The sequence below is a fragment of the Pantherophis guttatus genome, chromosome 4 (genome assembly GCF_059756535.1).
Source record: "Pantherophis guttatus breed Tessera chromosome 4, ASM5975653v1, whole genome shotgun sequence".
Taxonomy (NCBI): Eukaryota; Metazoa; Chordata; class Lepidosauria; order Squamata; family Colubridae; genus Pantherophis; species Pantherophis guttatus.
Window position 1 is genome coordinate 70385796 of NC_142066.1, and position 18613 is coordinate 70404408.

At 39.6% G+C, this 18613-nt stretch overlaps 1 protein-coding gene across 3 annotated transcripts in view; it reads right to left on the bottom strand.

The window, feature by feature from the left end:
- Positions 1–18613, bottom strand: part of CNTNAP2 (contactin associated protein 2) — a 1550102-nt gene that overhangs the window by 636156 nt on the left and 895333 nt on the right. The gene's annotated exons all lie outside the window — the stretch shown is intronic.

The window sequence follows — 18613 nt, forward strand, 5'->3', positions numbered from 1 at the left end:
AGGTCCATAAATCTAAATATAATTACCTATTCTTAGTTTCAAGCATATTTTCAAAAATAACCAAAACAGTCCTTACTTAAAGTTATGCTACATATAGTATACAGCCCATGGATTCTATTATACATTTTTAGAAGAAGCATTTTAAAACAAATAGGTTGACTATAAATCAATCAAGACTCTTATAACTTGGCCAAAGTGTATGAAGAATCTAAATCTGCTTGGTCAGTAACAAAAATTATTATCACTTTAGGCTGACAGAATGTAGAATGAAGAGCTGATCTGCCATCATGAGATGTGATCTCCAGAAATTCAGTCTATTCTTGTGATTGATAATATAAACCTGAAAAACAGCCCGGAGGAGAGAACATTTTTTTTTTACATAATTCTCCATCAAGGGGAAGGGATGGGCTAAGGCAATGACAGAAAGGAAGTTGACTTCACAGGGAATTTAGAAAAAATTGGTTAGCAAATAAATATGGCCTAAACAATCTCAGATTGCTGAAGGGACAAAGACATAAAGTAATTCAGTAATTCAAGGCACAAAGAAGAAAAAGATGCAATGCTGATTATGTCTACTTAGTGCAAGTTTACAGAGGAAGTGAAGGATCTGAAGATACAAGATCTTCATGGTTGTACTAGCCATGAGACATTGTCAGCTAAGACCCAACAAACAGGAGGCGAAAGGAGACCAATTTATAGGACCAAGCCCAAAGCATAAACACCACACAACAAATCAGACAATTAGTCTGAGAATGATGAGAAGGAAGAAATACTCAGGTATAAAATAGGAGACATAGGAAACAAATACAGGGTCAACCATAAAGGGTTGGACTAGAAAACCAGTGCTTGGATTCTATAATTCCATGAAAAACCCTTTGTTAATATTATGAAGATGGTAAAGTAAGGTTATTTATTATCCTAGCTGACAACTTTGTCATCTAAAAGAGGAGGGAACTAGAGGGTCAGCTATACTGGATTTAATTCTTATTAACAGAGATGAAATGACAGTGGGGCTTGAAGTTGCATGAACTTTGAGGAAAAGAGACCATGCAATATTGGAATTCAATATAATGCAGACACAAGCAACAGAACAAAGTCAAACTAATGTCTTATATTTTAAAAGAGCTGATTTCAACAAACTTAGAGAGAGCTTGGGAAAGAGTCCATGGATGAAAATGGATCTAGGAAACTACAGATCTATCAGCCTAACATCAATATCTAGGAAGATCCTAGAAAAGATAAGTCTAGAATGCAAATAAGGACTGTGATGTTGATCCTATTACACATCTTGGTACAAATGATCTATCCCAAAAAGATATACTCTCTGTGCAGAATGATTTCCAGAGCTTGGGACAGCTTGGGACAGGAACTTGGTAGGATTGGCTTTAGGCTTACTTTTTCATAGTTTTACTAGTATATAAGGGGGAAAAAAAGGAAAAGACTAGTATATAGTGGCGTTCAATGTGTGGCTGAAGGAGTGGTGTAAAGTTTGGTTATATTAGTCACTATGTCTGCAGCTGGTCTGTACAAACTGTACAAAAGAGATGGTTTGCATCCATCAAAGAAAAGGACTGAGTTACTTGGCATTAAATTCATAGATTTTCTGGAGAAATATTTAAACTAAACCAGGACAGTGAGTTAATTGATATATAACATTTATGCCCCCAGCAATCCAAAACTAATAGGGTTATCAGTACATGTAGCATAGATGTTTGTGCAGGTAAGAATATCAACCTTGTTATCAAGCAAAATCAAGTTTTTAATAGTGCCATACCAAGTGCACTAATCAAGCAGGAGAAGTAGGGGAACTCAGGCACCAAACAGGTTATGTAGACAGTAAACACAGGGTCAATAAAAATGGACTCAAGTGTCTATACACCAATGCACAGAGTATGAGCAATAAATGGGGTGAATTAGAAATTCAAGTAAATGAGGGCAGATATGATATTGTTGCCATTACGGAAACTTGGTGGGATGAAACCCACAAATGGAACATACAGCTAGAGGGATTTAAATTATTTAAAAGAAACAGACCAAACAAAAGAGGAGGTGGAGTTGTACTATATATATGAACTAATTACATCTCTACAGAAATAGAGCACAACAATGATGAAAACTGTCTTGAATGTATTTGGGTCAATATAAAAGGGGGAAAATGATGTTGTCATAGGTGTATACTAGAGGCCACCCAATCAAACAGAGTAAATAGATGACCTTTTTGCTAGTTAGTTAACTAAGGTATGTACGAAGCACATCACAATAGTAATGGGGGACTTTAACTACCCTGGCATCAACTGGGAGACAAACTCCACAACAAGTAGAAGATCAAACAGGTTTCTGACAAACTTAGTAGACAACTTTGTCTCCCAAAAAGTAAAGAAGGAAACTAGGGGATCAGCCATATTGGACTTAATTCTCACTAACAGAGATTAAATGATAGAAGGTGCTGAAGCTACAGGAACCTTGGGAGGGAGTGATCATGCAAGCAATATTGCAAGCACAAGCAACAGAACAAAGTCAAACTAGAGTCTTGGACTTTAAGAGAACTAATTTCAATAAACTTAGAGAGAACTTGGGAAGGATTCCATGGATGAGAATCCTCAATGGGAAAACAACTCAAGAAGCTTGGGAAATTTTTAAAACTGAAATTATAAAAGCCCAGTCTAGCACAATACCAATGAAGAAGAAAAATAATAGATCTCAAAAGAAATCAGCATGGCTGCATAAAGAACTCTCTGACAAATTGAAAGACAAAAAGGACAAGCATAAAAGTGGAAAGAGGGGCACATAATTAAGACAGAATATAAGCAAATACCCAATCCTGCAAAGATGAAGTGAGGAAAACTAAGGCTTAGAATGAACTCAGACTTGCAACAAAAGTAAAAAATAACAACAAAAAAAGATTTTTCAATATGTAAAAAAAAAAAGTCAAGGAAATGGTTGGTTCACTAATGGGAGAAAGTGGCAAGAAGGTGATAAACAACAAAGAGAAAGCAGAACTATTTAACTCATTTTTTGCATCTATTTTTACACAAAGGGAAAAAACAGTCCAACCTATCAAAAATTACTGTAAAAAACGAATTATGAATACAAGTTAAAATAGGCAAGAAAATGGGAAGCGAGCAACTGTCCCCCCAAGATGAGTTTAAATCACTGGGACCAGATGGATTACACCCCATCTGGTTCTGACGGAACTGGCAGATGTGATCTCAGAACCACTGAATTATGTCTTCCAAAGATACTGGAGAACCGGGGAACTACTAGAGGACTGGAAAAGTACTGATGTAGCGTATTTTTTGGAGTATAAGATGCACTGGACTATAAGATGCACGTTAATTTTTGGGGAAGAAAAGAAGGAAAAAAGAACTCTGCCTCTGCCTACCAGCATCAGGATCAGTGGTGTCCTCACTTCCACTCAGATATTGATAACCTGTGCCTTTGCTGCCTCGGTCGGAGCCCGATTCCAGAAGCAGCCCAGGGAAGCGCGGAGGTCGGGACTCCATCTCCATCTTGCCTTATACCTCCTGCACTGCTGCCTGAAAACAGTTTCCTCCCCGATTCCAAAAATGGGGCGTGCAGAGGCAAAAAAAGAACATCACTTTTTGGGTGCTTCCAGGTGACAGTACTTTGTCTTGCACCACCTACGCAATGCCCAAAAACGTGATGCTCTTTTTCCTCTCCAATTCCAAAGACAGGGCGTGTGGAGGCAAAAAAAAGAGCATCACATTTTCGGACAGTTTCAGGTGGCAGAGATCGCGGCAACAGTGTTTTTGGATGGCAGAGCCTTGCCTTATGGCCTGCTTCGCCAACTGAGTCCCGACCTCCATGCTTTCCAGGGCCACTTCTGGAATCAGGCGCTGACCGAGGCAGAAAAGGCACAGGAGGCTTGCCAGGAAGCCCAGCATTGTGTTTACGAGATGGCAGTGTCGAGGAGGACTGAAGTACTGCATCTCTTTTGGGCCTTGCTGTGAGAAAGCCAGGCTTTCAACGCCTACAGCTATAGGTAAACAGGGGCGTCTTGAGAGTGGAGCTTTTGTTGCCATGAAAATCATCCCCCACCCCACCCCACTTCTGTTCCCATGAAAATCATCCCCCATCCCACCCCACCCCACCCACTCCAGTTAAATGCGTGTAGAGTGATAGGGTTTGTTTTAAACGGATAAAAAGATCTGTGCTGCTCATTATCAAAATCTGAGTGGAAGTGAGGATCCCCGCTGCCTGGAACCGCCGGAAAATGCAACATGCAAAGGTTGAAAACCTCTAAAGGGTGGGGGCTGGTGGGTGGGCATGGCTACATTCAGTGTATAAGATGCACTCAAATTTTCACCTTCTTTTAGGGGGGAAAAAGGTGTGTCTTATACTCTGAAAAATACAGTAGTTCCCATCTTCAAAAAAAGAAAAAAATAGATCCAGGAAACCTCAGACCTATCAGCCTGACCTGGGAAGATTCTGGAAAAGATAATCAAGCAGTGAAGCAGTGAACACCTAGAGGCAAACAAAATTATAACCAAAAGCCAATACAGGTTAGTCAAAAACAGATCATGCCAGACAAATCTTATTGCATTCTTTGACAAGGTGACAAAATTAGTGGACCAAAGAAATGCTGTGGATATAATTTACTTGGTTTTCAGCAAGGCATTTGACCACAATCTACTACTTGACAAGATAGAAAAATGTGGGTTAGACAACATCACCACCAGATGGATTCATAACTGGCTGACCACACTCAACAAATAGTCCTCAATGGAACTGCATCTACATGGACAGAAGTATGCAGCGGGATACCCCAAGGCTCTGTTTTAGGCCCAGTACTCTTCAACATCTTCATCAATGATTTGGATGAGGGGCTAGATGGGGAACTCATTAAATTTGCTGACGACACCAAGCTGTGAGGAATAGCCAATACTCCAGAACATAGGCTTAAGATTCAGAAGGATCTTGACAGATTTGAACATTGGGCGCTATCTAACAAAATGAAATTCAATGGTGAAAAAAGTAAGGTTCTACATTTAGGCAAGAAAAACAAAATGCACAGGTACAGTATAGGTGGTACCCCGCTCAATAGTAGTAACTGTGAGAGAGATATTGGAGTCCTAGTGGACAATCACTAAAATATGGGCCATCAGTATGCTGTAGCTGCCAAAAAAGCCAACACATTTCTATGCTTCATTAACAGAGCAATAGAATTAAGATCAGTGAAGTGTTAATACCACTTTATAATGCCCTGGTAAGGCCACACTTGGAATACTGCATCCAATTTTGGTCACCACCATAAAAAAGATGTTGAGATTCTAGAAAGAGTACAGAGAAGAGCAACAAAGATGATTAGGGGACTGGAGGCTAAAACATATAAAGAATGGTTGCTAGAATTGGGTATGCCTAGTTTAATGAAAAGGACTAAAGGTGACATGATAGCAGTGTTTCAATATCTCAGAGATTGCCACAAAGAAGAGGGAGTTAAGCTATTCTCGAAAGCACCTGATGGCAAGACAAGAAGCAATGGATAGAAACTAATCAAGGAGAGAAGCAATCTAGAACCAAGAAGAAGTTTTCTGACAGAACAATTAACCAGTGGAACAACTTGCCTACAGAAGTTGTCAATTCTCCAACACTGGATGTTTTTAAGAAGAGATTGGATAATGATTTGTCTGAAATAGTATAGAGTTTCCTGCCTGAGAAGGGGGTTGGATTAGAAGACCTCCAAGGTCCCTTCCAACTCTGCTGTTCTGTTCTGTTCTCAAGCAACAGATCTGTGAACATCTGGAAGCAAGGAAAGTTATAACTAGAAGCCAACATGGGTTTATAAAGAAAAAAAAAGGTCATGCCAAACAAATTTTATTTCATTCTTTGACCAAGTGACTAAATTAGTGGACCAGAGAAATGCTCTGGACAAAGTATACTGGACTTTCAGTAAGGTATTTTACAAAGTAGATCACAACCTACTTAGTAAATTAGAAAAATGTGGAATAGACAGCAGCACCACCAGATGAATTCATAAGTGGCTGACAAACTGCATTCAAACTGCCCTATTTAACAAAAGGAAATTCAATGGTGAGAAAAGTAAGATTTTACATTTAGGCAAGAAAAACCAAATATACTGGTATAGAATATTGAGTCAGTGGAATCTGACTCAATAGCAATAATTGTGATACAGATCTTGGCATCCGAATGGACAATCACTTAAATATGAGCCAGCAGTGGCTGCAGCCACCAAAAAAGCCAATGCATTTGCATAGGCTGCATTAACAGAGGGATACAGTCAAGATCACATGAAATGTTAGTACCACTTTATAAACCCTTGGTAAGACTACACTTGGAACATTGCATCCAGTTTTGGTTACCACAGTATAGAAAAGTTATTGGGACTCTTGAAAGACTGCAGAGAAGAGCAACAAAAATAATTAGGGGCTGAAGGCTTTGGTGGGAAAATAACAGCATTCCATGATGTCATGCTGGACACATGGCCACAAAAATGTCATTGAATAGCACTGGCTCAATGGCCTTGAAATGAGGATGAGCATTGCCCCCTATAGTTGGCAATGACTAGCGGAGTAAAATACACAAGGACTCCTTTAATCCCCTCTTTCCTTTTCCTGGAGTCAGGATGGGGTTCTGAGACAATTGAAAGATTATATCAACAGAAAAAATAACAGATCCAGCTATCACCAGAAAAATCTTTCTATAATATTTCTCAGAGAAAGAGACAGACAATAAAGACCAAATCCAGTTTATTACTCTTTTGGTATCTGTTATAGAAATAGGAAATGATGAGAGGTAAAATAAAATACTCTCTTAATTCACAATTGTGTATGAAACAACAAACAGTAATTGAAGATTGGTGATGATTAATTGGTGAATGTTTTCATCTCCCACAGAAGCATGAAAATGCTAAGTATTATGATTATAACAACTATTATGGTTTCAATAAATCACAATTAGTATTTAAAGAGAGCCCGAAGAGGCCTATCCTTTTCATTCTAGTTGAAGCTATATAGGAAATAATTAAGTATGATTTAGAATACTTTATGCCAGCCTATAAATATGATCGCCATATTTGGATATAACCAATGATCTGTAGCAGCAAGATCAAGTCAATACCAATTTCAAAAGTAGAGTTTTTAAATACAGGTCCTTTGTATTTCTGCAAGTCTCAGTGGTTTTAGAGTTCTCTTAAAAAAGAGAAAACAAATATGTGATAAATTTTTAGCATATGATCCAGTACAGTGATCTTTTTTTAGATACCATGATTAATCAATATTTTGTCTGACCTTCATTTCATTAACTATAAAAAAATATTTTTGGATCAAGCAGGAGACTACTTTATTCAATGTATGATTCAAATCAGAAGTGAGTTTCCAAACTTCATTCTTTCTCTTGATTGCTATGAGAATTCTGATTGTAAATTTTAACACAATGTGATGAAATTTGAGAGTATACACACACACACAGATATATATTGCAATTCTCTCTGTGTAGAAAATGTGTTGTTCTCCTGATGCTCAAACAAGAAGAGCAGATTTGCTATATTTACTTTAGAGCAGAAGAAAAAAAACTTTCTTAATAGAAAAACCTTTAGTTCTTTTCCCCTTATAATATAAACATATGTATCATGGAGAAAAAGCAAAAGAAATGAAAAGTACTTATCAAACAGGATCCATAACTGCTTGCAAATATTTTCCTATATTTAGCAGAGATAACACAGGAGTAATCCAGATAATATTAAATTGTAGCAGTTGTTTATGTTTCACATTTTATCTAACAGATTATATGGCAAAGTATTTATTTTCCTCACGATGAAAGATCCAGGATAATGCTTGCCTCGTTTTCAATTTAATAAGATTTTCTTCTCATCTTGGCATGAATCACATGTGAAAACTATGGGAAACAATTTTACATGAGTACTGTACGTATAAAGGCAAATCATATACTAGAATTTATGACAGATACTATGCAAATGACTTTACTATCCATTGCTAATGGTAATTATTCTTCTGATGGCTTTTATTGTATCTGTGTGGTAAGTCCCTTTCCTACATTTAGAATGAACTACAGGAAGAAGTCATATTGTATGCCCAATATTAATGTCTTATAGGTAGACAAGAAAAGAAATGATTTTGAGGGAAAGCTGAATATGCACAATCACTGTTTTGTTTTGGTACAGTAGCAGTTCATTCGTCTCCCAGACTTTTCTTTCTGTTTCCAACACCATCTCAAACATATAAAGTTGGAAGAAAAAGAATGACAATTGATGTCTACTTCATTCTGATGCAAAGATTAAGGGATATAGTTTTTTACTTTTTTTCACAATCAAATCAATTTTTAAAACTGTAATGTTTTCCATTACCAAAAAAACTCTAGAGACATATCTGCGTAGTTACCCTGAGACAATAATGATCAAAGCCCATCCAAATGGGAAAGGTTTATTACATACAATTGTGCTTTAATAAAATCAAAAAGCACTCTATGGGATAAAGGTTGTACAAATGCTTTCCAGTCTTAAAAATATTTTTTAAGATATATTTTTATTGTTTACATATGAATATATTGAATACAGTACAATTGTCCTGGCATTCCACTTACCATAAAACAAAAGTAAAAAAACAGAATAACATATATACTATTTTAAGCAGTGCTAGTGTTGTACAATAGTTTCTGACCATCATATTCTAGTATGTCAATTTATGTATCAGTCTAATGCTTACATTACTATATCGATATTAACAATAATATCTCTGTCCATGTCCACCTAACCTGATCTTTCATATTTCAACTTCTACCTCGTGTTTCTAACCATTGATAGAATCTATTCCACATTGAATAGTATTCTGTATCTCCTTTAACTTTTATTTTTAGCATTAGTCTGTCCATTATCACCCAATCTAGTATCTTCCTTATTGTCTCATACTCTGAAGGAGTGTTTTTGTTCTTCTACTGCTGAACATATACAATTCTTGCTGCGGTCAAGATAAGTAGTATTAGATATATTGTCCCTTTGTCATAGCCATCTGATATAATAACTATTATAGAATAACAGAGTTAGAAGAGACCTTGGAGGTCTTCTAGTCCAACCCCCTGCCCAGGCAGGAAACCCTACACCACTTCAGACAAATGAAGTCTTCTTAAAAATTTCCAGTGTTAGAGCATTCACAACTTCTGCAGGCAAGTTGTTCCACTTATTAATTGTTCTAACTGTCAGGAACATTCTCCTTAGTTCTAGGTTGCTTCTCTCCTTGATAAGTTTCTACCCATTGCTTCTTGTTCTACCCTCTTTGACTCCCTCTTCTTTGTGGCAACCCCTGAGATATTGGAACACTGCTATCATGTCTCCCCTCGTCCTTCTTTTCATTAAATTAGACATACATTCCTGTAAACGTTCTTTAGCCTCCAGTCCCCTAATCATCTTTGTTGCTCTTCTCTCCACTCTTTCTAGAGTCTCAACATCTTTTTTACATCGTGGCGACCAAAACTGAATGCAATATTCCAAGTGTGGCCTTACTAAGGCATTATAAAGTGGTATTAACACTTCACATGATCTTGATTCTATCCCTCTGTTTATGCAGCCTAGAACTGTGTTGGCTTTTTTGGCAGCTGCTGCACACTGCTGGCTCATATTTAAATGGTTGTCCACTAGGAGTCCAAGATCCCTCTCACAGTTAGTACTATTGAATGAGCTACCACATGTACTGTACCTGTGCATTTTGTTTTTCTTGCCTAAATGTAGAACCTTACTTTTTTCACCATTGAATTTCATTTTGTTAGATAGTGCCCAATGTTCTAGTCTGTCAAGATCCTTTTGTATCTTAAGCCTATCTTCTGGAGTGTTGGCTATTCCTGCCAGCTTGATATCATCTGCAAATTTGATGAGTTCCCCATCTATCCCCTCGTCCAAGTCATTGATGAACATGTTGAAGAGTACTGGGCCTAAAACAGAGCCTTGGAGTATTCCACCACATACTTCCCTCCATGTAGATACAGTTCCATTGAGGACTACATGTTGAGTGTGGTTGGTGAGCCAGTTACAAATCCATCTGGGGTGATGCTGTCTAACCCACATTTCTCTACTTTATCTAGTAGTAGGTTATGGTCTACTTTGTCAAATGCTTTACTGAAATCCAAGTAAATTATATCGACAGTATTCCTCTGGTCCACTAATTTTGTCACTTTGTCAAAGAATGCAATAATATTAGTCTGGCATGATCTGTTTTTGACAAACCCACGATGGCTTTTGGTTATTACTTTGTTTGCTTTTAGGTATTCGGTGATTCGTTGCTTGATTATTTTTTCCAGAATCTTCCCTGGTATTGAGGTCAGGCTGATAGGTCTGTAGTTTCCTGGATCTGTTTTTTCCCCCCTTTTTTTGAAGATGGGAACTATATCAGCTCTTTTCTAGTCGTCTGGCAGTTCCCCTATGTTCCAGGATCTTTGAAAGATATAGTTCAGTGGTTCTGAGATCTCGTCTTCTAGTTCCTTCAGAACCTTGGGGTGTAATCCATCTGGTCCTGGTGATTTGAACTCGTCTAGGGTAGACAGGTGTTCACTTACCATTTCCTTTCCTATTTTAACTTGTGTTCCTAATCTGTTTTTTGTGGTGCTGTTTTTGATAGGTTGGACTGTTTTTTTTTTTTTTTTGTGCAAAGACAGATGCAAAAAATGAGTTAAGTAGTTCTGCTTTCTCCCTGTTGCTTGTCACCTTCTTGCCACTTTCTCCCAGCAATGGACCAATTGTTTCCTTGAGTTTTCCTTGTTTTTAACATGTTGGAAGAAGCTTCTTTTTGTTATTATTTTACTTCTGTCACAAGCCTTTGTTCATTGTGAGCCTTAGCTTTCCTCACAGACTATTTGCTGATATTCTGCCTTAGTTATTTGCCCCTCTTTCCACTTTTTATACTTGTCCTTTTTGTCTTTCAATTTGTCAGAGAGTTCTTTATGCAGCCATGCTGGTTTCTTCTGAGATCTATTATTTTTCTTCTTCATTGGTATTGCGCTAGACTGGGCTTTTAGAATCTCACTTTTCAAAATTTCCCAAGCTTCTTGAGTTATTTTCCCCTTGAGGATTCTCATCCATGGAATCCTTCCCAAACTCTCTCTAAGTTTGTTAAAATTAGCTCTCTTAAAGTCCAAGACTCTAGTTTGACTTTGTTCTACTACTTGTGTTTGCATAATGTTGAATTCCAATATTGTGTAATCACTTGCCCCCAAGGTTCCTGTAGCTTTAACACCTTCTATCATGGCTTCCAGTTGGCTCTGCAGGACTTCGCTGACGCTCCTTTGTGGGCGCCCAATCCCCGGTTCCGTAAAAGCCCCAGAACAGCCGAAAAATAGCTGTCTGAGGCTTGAAAACCTTCTCCCCGGGCAAAGGGGAGAGAGAAGAGCCGGCAGGCGGAGATAGAGCCCCCACAAGTGCCCTAGGAGAAATCCTGGGGCGCGAAGGGCGAGGGCTCCCTAGAAGTCTGCCAATCTGCTCCAGACCTGGGAAGACTCCGCTATTTAGCAGGGCTAGAAGCCGCGACCATCTCTGCTGACAACAAATGAGGGATTTTTAACACCTTTAATTGCTGCAGGCAGAACAAGCCAGGAGAAGTCAGACTGCAAGTATTTACACTTAACTCCAAAGTTTATAGCTTCCTTCGGAAGTAACAAGTTAGCAATTTGCATCAAAATGGTGATTGAAACCTGAAAGGGAGGGGCAGAGAAAGGGAAAGTTACAGAAAGTTTCATTTCCCTGGCAGCCTCTTGCCTGGAAAGAACTGTTGTGCTGAGAGAAGGAGGATTTTAAACGTTAATTTACGATTGGGAAAATTCTTTGACTTTGATGAACTTTTCTTTTTGGCTTCTGAATAAAATACAATGATCAATTTAAACTGAAAATGGCCTCAAAATCTGTAAAGACCGTTCCTATTAAAGGAACTGAGAGTGCTGGAAGCTCCCCAGCTCATACCCCTAGATTGCAAGCCTCTGCCCCTCTAACAGACCCACAGATTTTAACGTTTGAGATGATACAAGAAGCCCTACAAGCCAAACAAAATAAAATTGCTACTGTGATTAATGAAAAAATTAATGAAACAAAGGAAAAAATTAATGAAACTAATGAAAAAATACAGGCTGTTTCAGATGAGATTTTAATTCGGAACCAGCAGATCAGAGATAATATACTATTGGCATTTAAATGTTTGGCAGGTGATATTGAAATGGTGGATGATAAAGTTGAAGAAATTAAGCAATCTATGGAAATTTTGGGCAAAAAATTGGGAGAGACTCACAGCAGACTTGAGAGAGCTGAAGATGATGTAACAATGTTACAATATCAAGATATGGAATTTGCTTTAAGATTCAGAGGGGTGAAGGAGAATAAACAAGAGAACTTGAAAGAAATGTCAAAGGCATTGGCACAGTTGCTGGGGGAGGCGAAAACTGAGCTGGGCTGGCAGGTTGACAAGGCATATCATGTTAACTCTTGGGTGGCCAGACAGAAACACTTACCAAGAGACATTGTAATATATTTTACTACAAGGAGAGTACGCAATGAAATTTTACAGGCTACTTTTAAAAACAAGCTTCAGGTTGAAGGCCAGGAGGTGATGACAATGAAAGAAATCCCTCCCAAGATGTTGAGAGCGAGAAGGGAGTATGCTTTTCTGATGGATGAGCTGAAAAAACGTCAATTACAGAACAGATGGGAGGTCCCAGCCGGGTTAGTGGTGACGTATTCTGGAGAGAGATATCGGCTTAATACAATATGGAAAGCAAGAGATTTTTACATCAATGTATTAAAGGCTGAGACACCCAAATCACCAGAAGGAAAAAGAAAGAAGGAAGTACTGGAAGGAGAGAGAGAAGAGCTACTGACAGTGGTTCAGGGGGGAGTTTTGACTGGTCAAGAAGAACCACTACAAATTCAGATGGCTGTTCAAGATGTAGATTTAATTGATATATTTGCAGAACAGAAGGATCAAAGACAGACCAGAGCAGCAACAGCTAAGCGTAAGGAAGAATTAAGACAGCAACAACAACAACAACAACAACTGCAGATAGCAACTCAAGAAACTACCAAAACAGAAGCTGTGGGGGGAGCAAGACCTAAAGGTCAAATGAGGCAAGACCATCAGAAATTGCTCCAAGTGCTTCAGAGGCCCAGAGATGGGAACTAGATTTTTGACCTGGAATGTCAATGGTTTGAATTCTCCGCAGAAGAGAAGGAAAATATTTCACTATCTTAAACAATTTAAGAATGAAGTAACTTGTTTACAAGAGACTCATATTAGGATACAAGATCAAAAATATTTGACAAATGCAAGATTAGGTACACATTACGTTGCAGCAGCATCAGAGAAGAAAAACGGTATAGTTATATATGTGAAAAGAGACTTAATTGTAAAATTAGTTGAAGCGGATGATCAAGGAAGATTTTTAGCGATTGAACTTTTAATAAGAGGAGAAAAAATACTTGTAATTGGAGTATATGCCCCGAACCAACAACAAGAAAAATTTTATAACTTACTACACTCAAAGTTGACACAATGGAGATATAAAACTTGTATCCTATTGGGAGATTGGAATGGTGTTTTGGATGTAAAAAAAGATAAGAAGGGACCTAAACAAAATGTTTTAAGAAGAACAAAATTGCCCAAACTGTTCTGAGAGATGATGGACGACTGGGAGTTGAGGGATATTTGGCATGAAAGAAACCCAGAAGAAAAAGATTTTACTTTTTTCTCGGATAGACATCAATCTTTTTCAAGGATTGATTTTATATTAATTACTAATGCTTTATTATCTAGGGTGAAGAACACGAAGATCTGTTCAAGAACATTGACAGACCATAGTCCAGTCTGGATGGAATTGGAGTATGGGAAAGGGCCTAGGAGGTCCTGGAAGTTAAATGATAATTTCTTTAGATACGAAGAAAATGTAAAAGAGTGTAAAAAATTTATGAAAGAGTTTTTTGCTATGAATATGCAAAAGGGTACATCTATGGAAATGGTATGGGATGCAAGTAAAGCTTACATGCGAGGAATTTTGATATATTTGAATAATAAATATAGAAAGAAACAAGGGGCAAAAAGAAAAGAATTAGAAGAGGAGATTAATAAACAGGGACGGGCTTTAATAGCCAACCCAACAGATAGGAAAATTAAAGAGGCAATTAATTTACTGAAGGGTCAGTTTAATATGTTAATAGCAGATCAAGTGGCAACCAACTTACAATATGTAAAACATAATACTTTTTGTAACGCCAATAAACCAGGTAGGTGGTTGGCATATTTGTTAAGGAAAAAGCAGAAAGCAAGGACAATAGAGAAAATGAAATACAAGGGTAGGGAGGTTTATGAGCAAGAATTGATTAAAAAAGCCTTTTTAGAGTTTTATTCAAGGCTGTATATTGGTGATAAAATTCAAGATATAGATATAGATAGATATCTGCAGAAAGAGAATATTTGTATAACTTCAAAAGAGCAGAGGGATAGCTTAAATCAATTGATAACTTCCGAGGAAATTATGTTTGCAATTAAGCAGTTGAAAGTGGGTAAAGCTCTTGGAACGGATGGTTTGACAGCTATTTATTATAAAAGTTTACAGGAGGAAATGGTGGAACCACTGAAGGAATTATTCAATAATATACAACAGGGAGGAGAGGTACCTCCAACTTGGAAGACAGCATTTATATCGCTGATCCCAAAAGATGGGCAAGACTATACAGATCCTAAAAACTATAGGCTGGCAAGGGGTCATATACTACAGCTGCTGGGGTTGACTGCTGATGATCTGAAGAAGATTGAACTTTTACCCTCCCCTGCATACTGCTCCAGAGTGTTACTTAATTTTGATAACCCCAGCACGCCGAAATTATTCTTCAGGAGAAGTTCTCTGCTAAGATCTTTCGGCATCGTGCCAAGCAGAGTCTTCAAAGATATGTCGATTAAGCCATTCTTAAGAAACCGACAATCTGTGACCAGCAGGAGACTTACAGCCCCAAAAAGACCCTTAGCAGCACATACTAATGTGCCAATTTTGAATGCCATCCCTGATACTAGACCATCTATCAAACACAGATCCATTCCTGCAAGACTTCCCGATGGCATCTTCTCAGACGGTACCTTGTCTGTTCCTCCTACAGCTGGTCAAATCTTCTCCCCTCAGCGAGGCCCATCTCATCAGGAAGTTTGTCACGATCTGATCAGCTGGGAAGAAATGGCCCCAAAGGAAGCGACACCAGCCCAGGGCCTCCAAAGTTCCTTAGTGAATAAGCCTCAGGCTAGTGCCTCTGGGATTCCACCCATCTATGAAACCAACCCATCTCAAGACAATTTTTGGAATCTGGAGGAGATACAGCTTTTCGACTCCTTTCGCGCACTTCCACAACCAGAAAGGGCCCAAATTATAAAGCGCCTGTCTGCAGTTAAATCCAAGCTTTGGAGTCTTTCACTACCTGATAAGGATCCCCCTGGACCCCAGGGAGTCCACATCAATTTATCAGAGGCAGTTCCCTCGGCCCTCCCTCCAGAATGTCCAACTTGTAAACTTGAAGATCCAGGGCTACTCCAAACCCCGTCTGTTGATGTCACAGAATGCTTGCCAGGTAAGCAACCAACGAACGATAGAAGCATAAACTGGACTGCGTGTAGAGCCCTACAGCCTCATGAACAAGGCTCGCCTCCCTTCCACTTTTCTTTGCCTTTATCTCCCAAAAGGGTGACACTTCCATCGAATAACGGCTGTATTTTTTCGGATTTGAAGGGCTGTCTGGAAAAAATTAATTATACAGAATGACTAGCAAACCCGGCATCTCTGCCTTGCACACTTAGATGTCTTTCATGGAATATAGCAGGTTGGGGGAGAAGGTGCGGCACCACCGATTTTATTAACTATATTCAGTCATTTGATGTGGTCCTGCTTCAGGAGACCTGGGCATGCGATAAGATATCCCTTACAGGGTTTACGGCCATTTCTTTGGCTGCTACCAAACAATTCAAGTCGGGAAGACCTAAGGGTGGTTTAGCTTGTTTGGTCTCTACCTCCCTGAAAGTGGAGACAGTGGAGCTGCCCCCCAGTGGGTCCTTAGCTATGGCACTCCTAATTAAGAGAGGACACAGTAAAATGCTAGTGTTCAACGTTTACCTTCCCCCAACGGTGAGGCAAGCCAACACTAAGGCTCAATGGGGCGAACTGGAGAGCTATATTACCCATACAGAAACTAAATTTCCAGCGCCGTATATCTTTATAGGGGGCGACTTTAATGCCCGATTGGGAGGCCAAATTCCCCCACCAATTGAGGCACTCTACTCCCAAGAAATCTGCCAGGCCATAGGACACCAGATCTCAGCCAGGCATTCTAAGGATGAGCTAACAAATTTTGCCGGCGTTCAACTAGCCCTCTTAGCATCCCAACACAATATGAAAATCCTTAACGGGAGTACCCCAGGCGATCTAGCAGGTGAATTTACTTTCAGCTCTTCATGGGGGAGTAGTGTTATTGATTTTGTGATGGTTTCCCAGCCACTAAGACAGGCAGTCCATGTTTTTTTTGTGGACTGCTTCACGGAGAGCGACCACTACCCCCTGGTCACAATCATTGGGCTCTTTACAAATATACATCTGCCTAAGGGCCCCCAAATACTGGATCCTTATGTGACCTCTTATGCAAGGAGGATCAAATGGTCTCCCAAAACTGAAAGAAAGTTCCACTCTCTTTTATCATCGCCGGAGTGTCTTAGCCTATACAATCAGGCCTTAACATGCAGTGACTCAGCGGCAATCTCGACCTTTGAATCATTAATTAACAGTATTCAAAGGGAACTAGGAGCTGATCGTAGGCCAAGTGGCCCATATCGTCCAAGAAGCAATCCCTGGTTCGATGAAGAATGTGTGCTGCTCAGGAACAAGATCAGACAGGTTTACCTGCTCTATCGTAATCGAGGGGATAAACGCCTACCCGAGGACTATTACCGCCTGAAGCGGGAGTATAAAGGACTAATTGTTAAGAAAAAGAGGGCTAAAGAAAAAGAGAAGTGGGACCTACTTCCCCTCTCTATTCAGCAGAAGAATACCCGACTATTTTGGCAAATGGTCGCCTGTTCGCTGCCTGGTCATCAAGAACTCCCTCTCTGTTGTATTTCCAACAGAGATTGGGAAAGCCATTTTGGATCAATCTTCCAGGCTTCAATAGTCACAACCGGACTCGGACAACAACTGCCCCCTGCAATTCCGGACTGGCACCCCGTGACTCATGCTGAGATCAACGAGCTTATCTCTGAACTTAAGTGAGGCAAAGCTCCTGGCCCTGATGCTATACCCCCTGATCTGTTAAAATCTAATCCCAAGTGGTGGTCTCCTCTTTTAGCAACACTCTTTACCCATATCAATACCTCTGGCAGGATTCCTACCTCCTGGAACCAAGCAATTATTGCCCCTATTTTTAAACGAGGAAATAGGAACAACCCAGCCGATTATCGTCCTATAAGTCTGCTCTCCATCATTGGGAAATTGTACGCTAAATATCTCCAACGCAGACTCCTCACCTGGGTCGAGGAGTCCAACATTATTGGTGCTGAACAGATTGGGTTTAAAGCAGGCTGTGCCACATTGGACCACTGCTTTGTCCTAGCGCACCTGGTTGACAAATATGCCACCATACCAGGTGGTAAACTTTTTACTGCTTTTATCGATTTAAAGGCAGCATTTGATTCAATCCCAAGGGAATTGTTGTGGACAAAATTGCTCAAAAGCTCCATCGACAGACGTCTGTTGTTCCTAATTAGATCCCTATATAATCAGACTTCTAGTCAGGTCAGGTGTAGTTTGCAGGGAGAACTCTCTAACCCTATCCCGATAAAGAGTGGAGTAAGGCAGGGCTGTCTCCTGGCTCCTCTTTTGTTTAATCTATTTTTATCTGATTTGGCCTCTTATATTGGATGTATTGAGTCTCACGCCCCAAAGCTGTCAACAACGAAGATCCCGCTTCTCCTTTATGCTGATGACGCGGTCCTCCTATCACTGACGAGGCTTGGCCTGAAAAGGCTTCTCTCTGCATTTGGGTCCTACTGTGCTGAGAATCACTTGTCCATTAACTACGACAAATCAAAAGTCTTGGTGTTCTCTAGTGCCCGGAAGTTACACAACTGGGCTATTAAGGGTAATGCTGTTAAGCAGGTTTTCCATTTTAAGTATTTAGGTATACATTTTCAGAACACTGGTGCTTGGACTAGACACCGAACCCAGGTGCTGAATTCAGCTTTTTGTAGCCATCAGCAGATTTTAAGATTTTTCTATACCCAAGGTGGCCAATTTATTCCTTCTGCTCTGCGTATTTACAAAGCCAAAACCTTGGCCCAAACTCTTTATGGAATTCCTATATGGATACAGGGCTTCAAGGAGTGTATTGAAAGAACCCAGGCTGCTTTTTTAAGGAAACTTTTGGGTCTCCCTCCCTGTGTTGGCTTTGCTCCGATGTATCTGGAACTGGGCATTCGATCAGTCGAATGCATGGCGTGGATCAACACCTTTAAATGGTGGTTTCAGGCACTCTTTTTGGCAGCCCCTGGCAGCTACCTCTCCCTGGTGTTAGCTGACCCCTATACGTCTCGATGGGAGAGGGATCTGACGAAGAAACTCCACC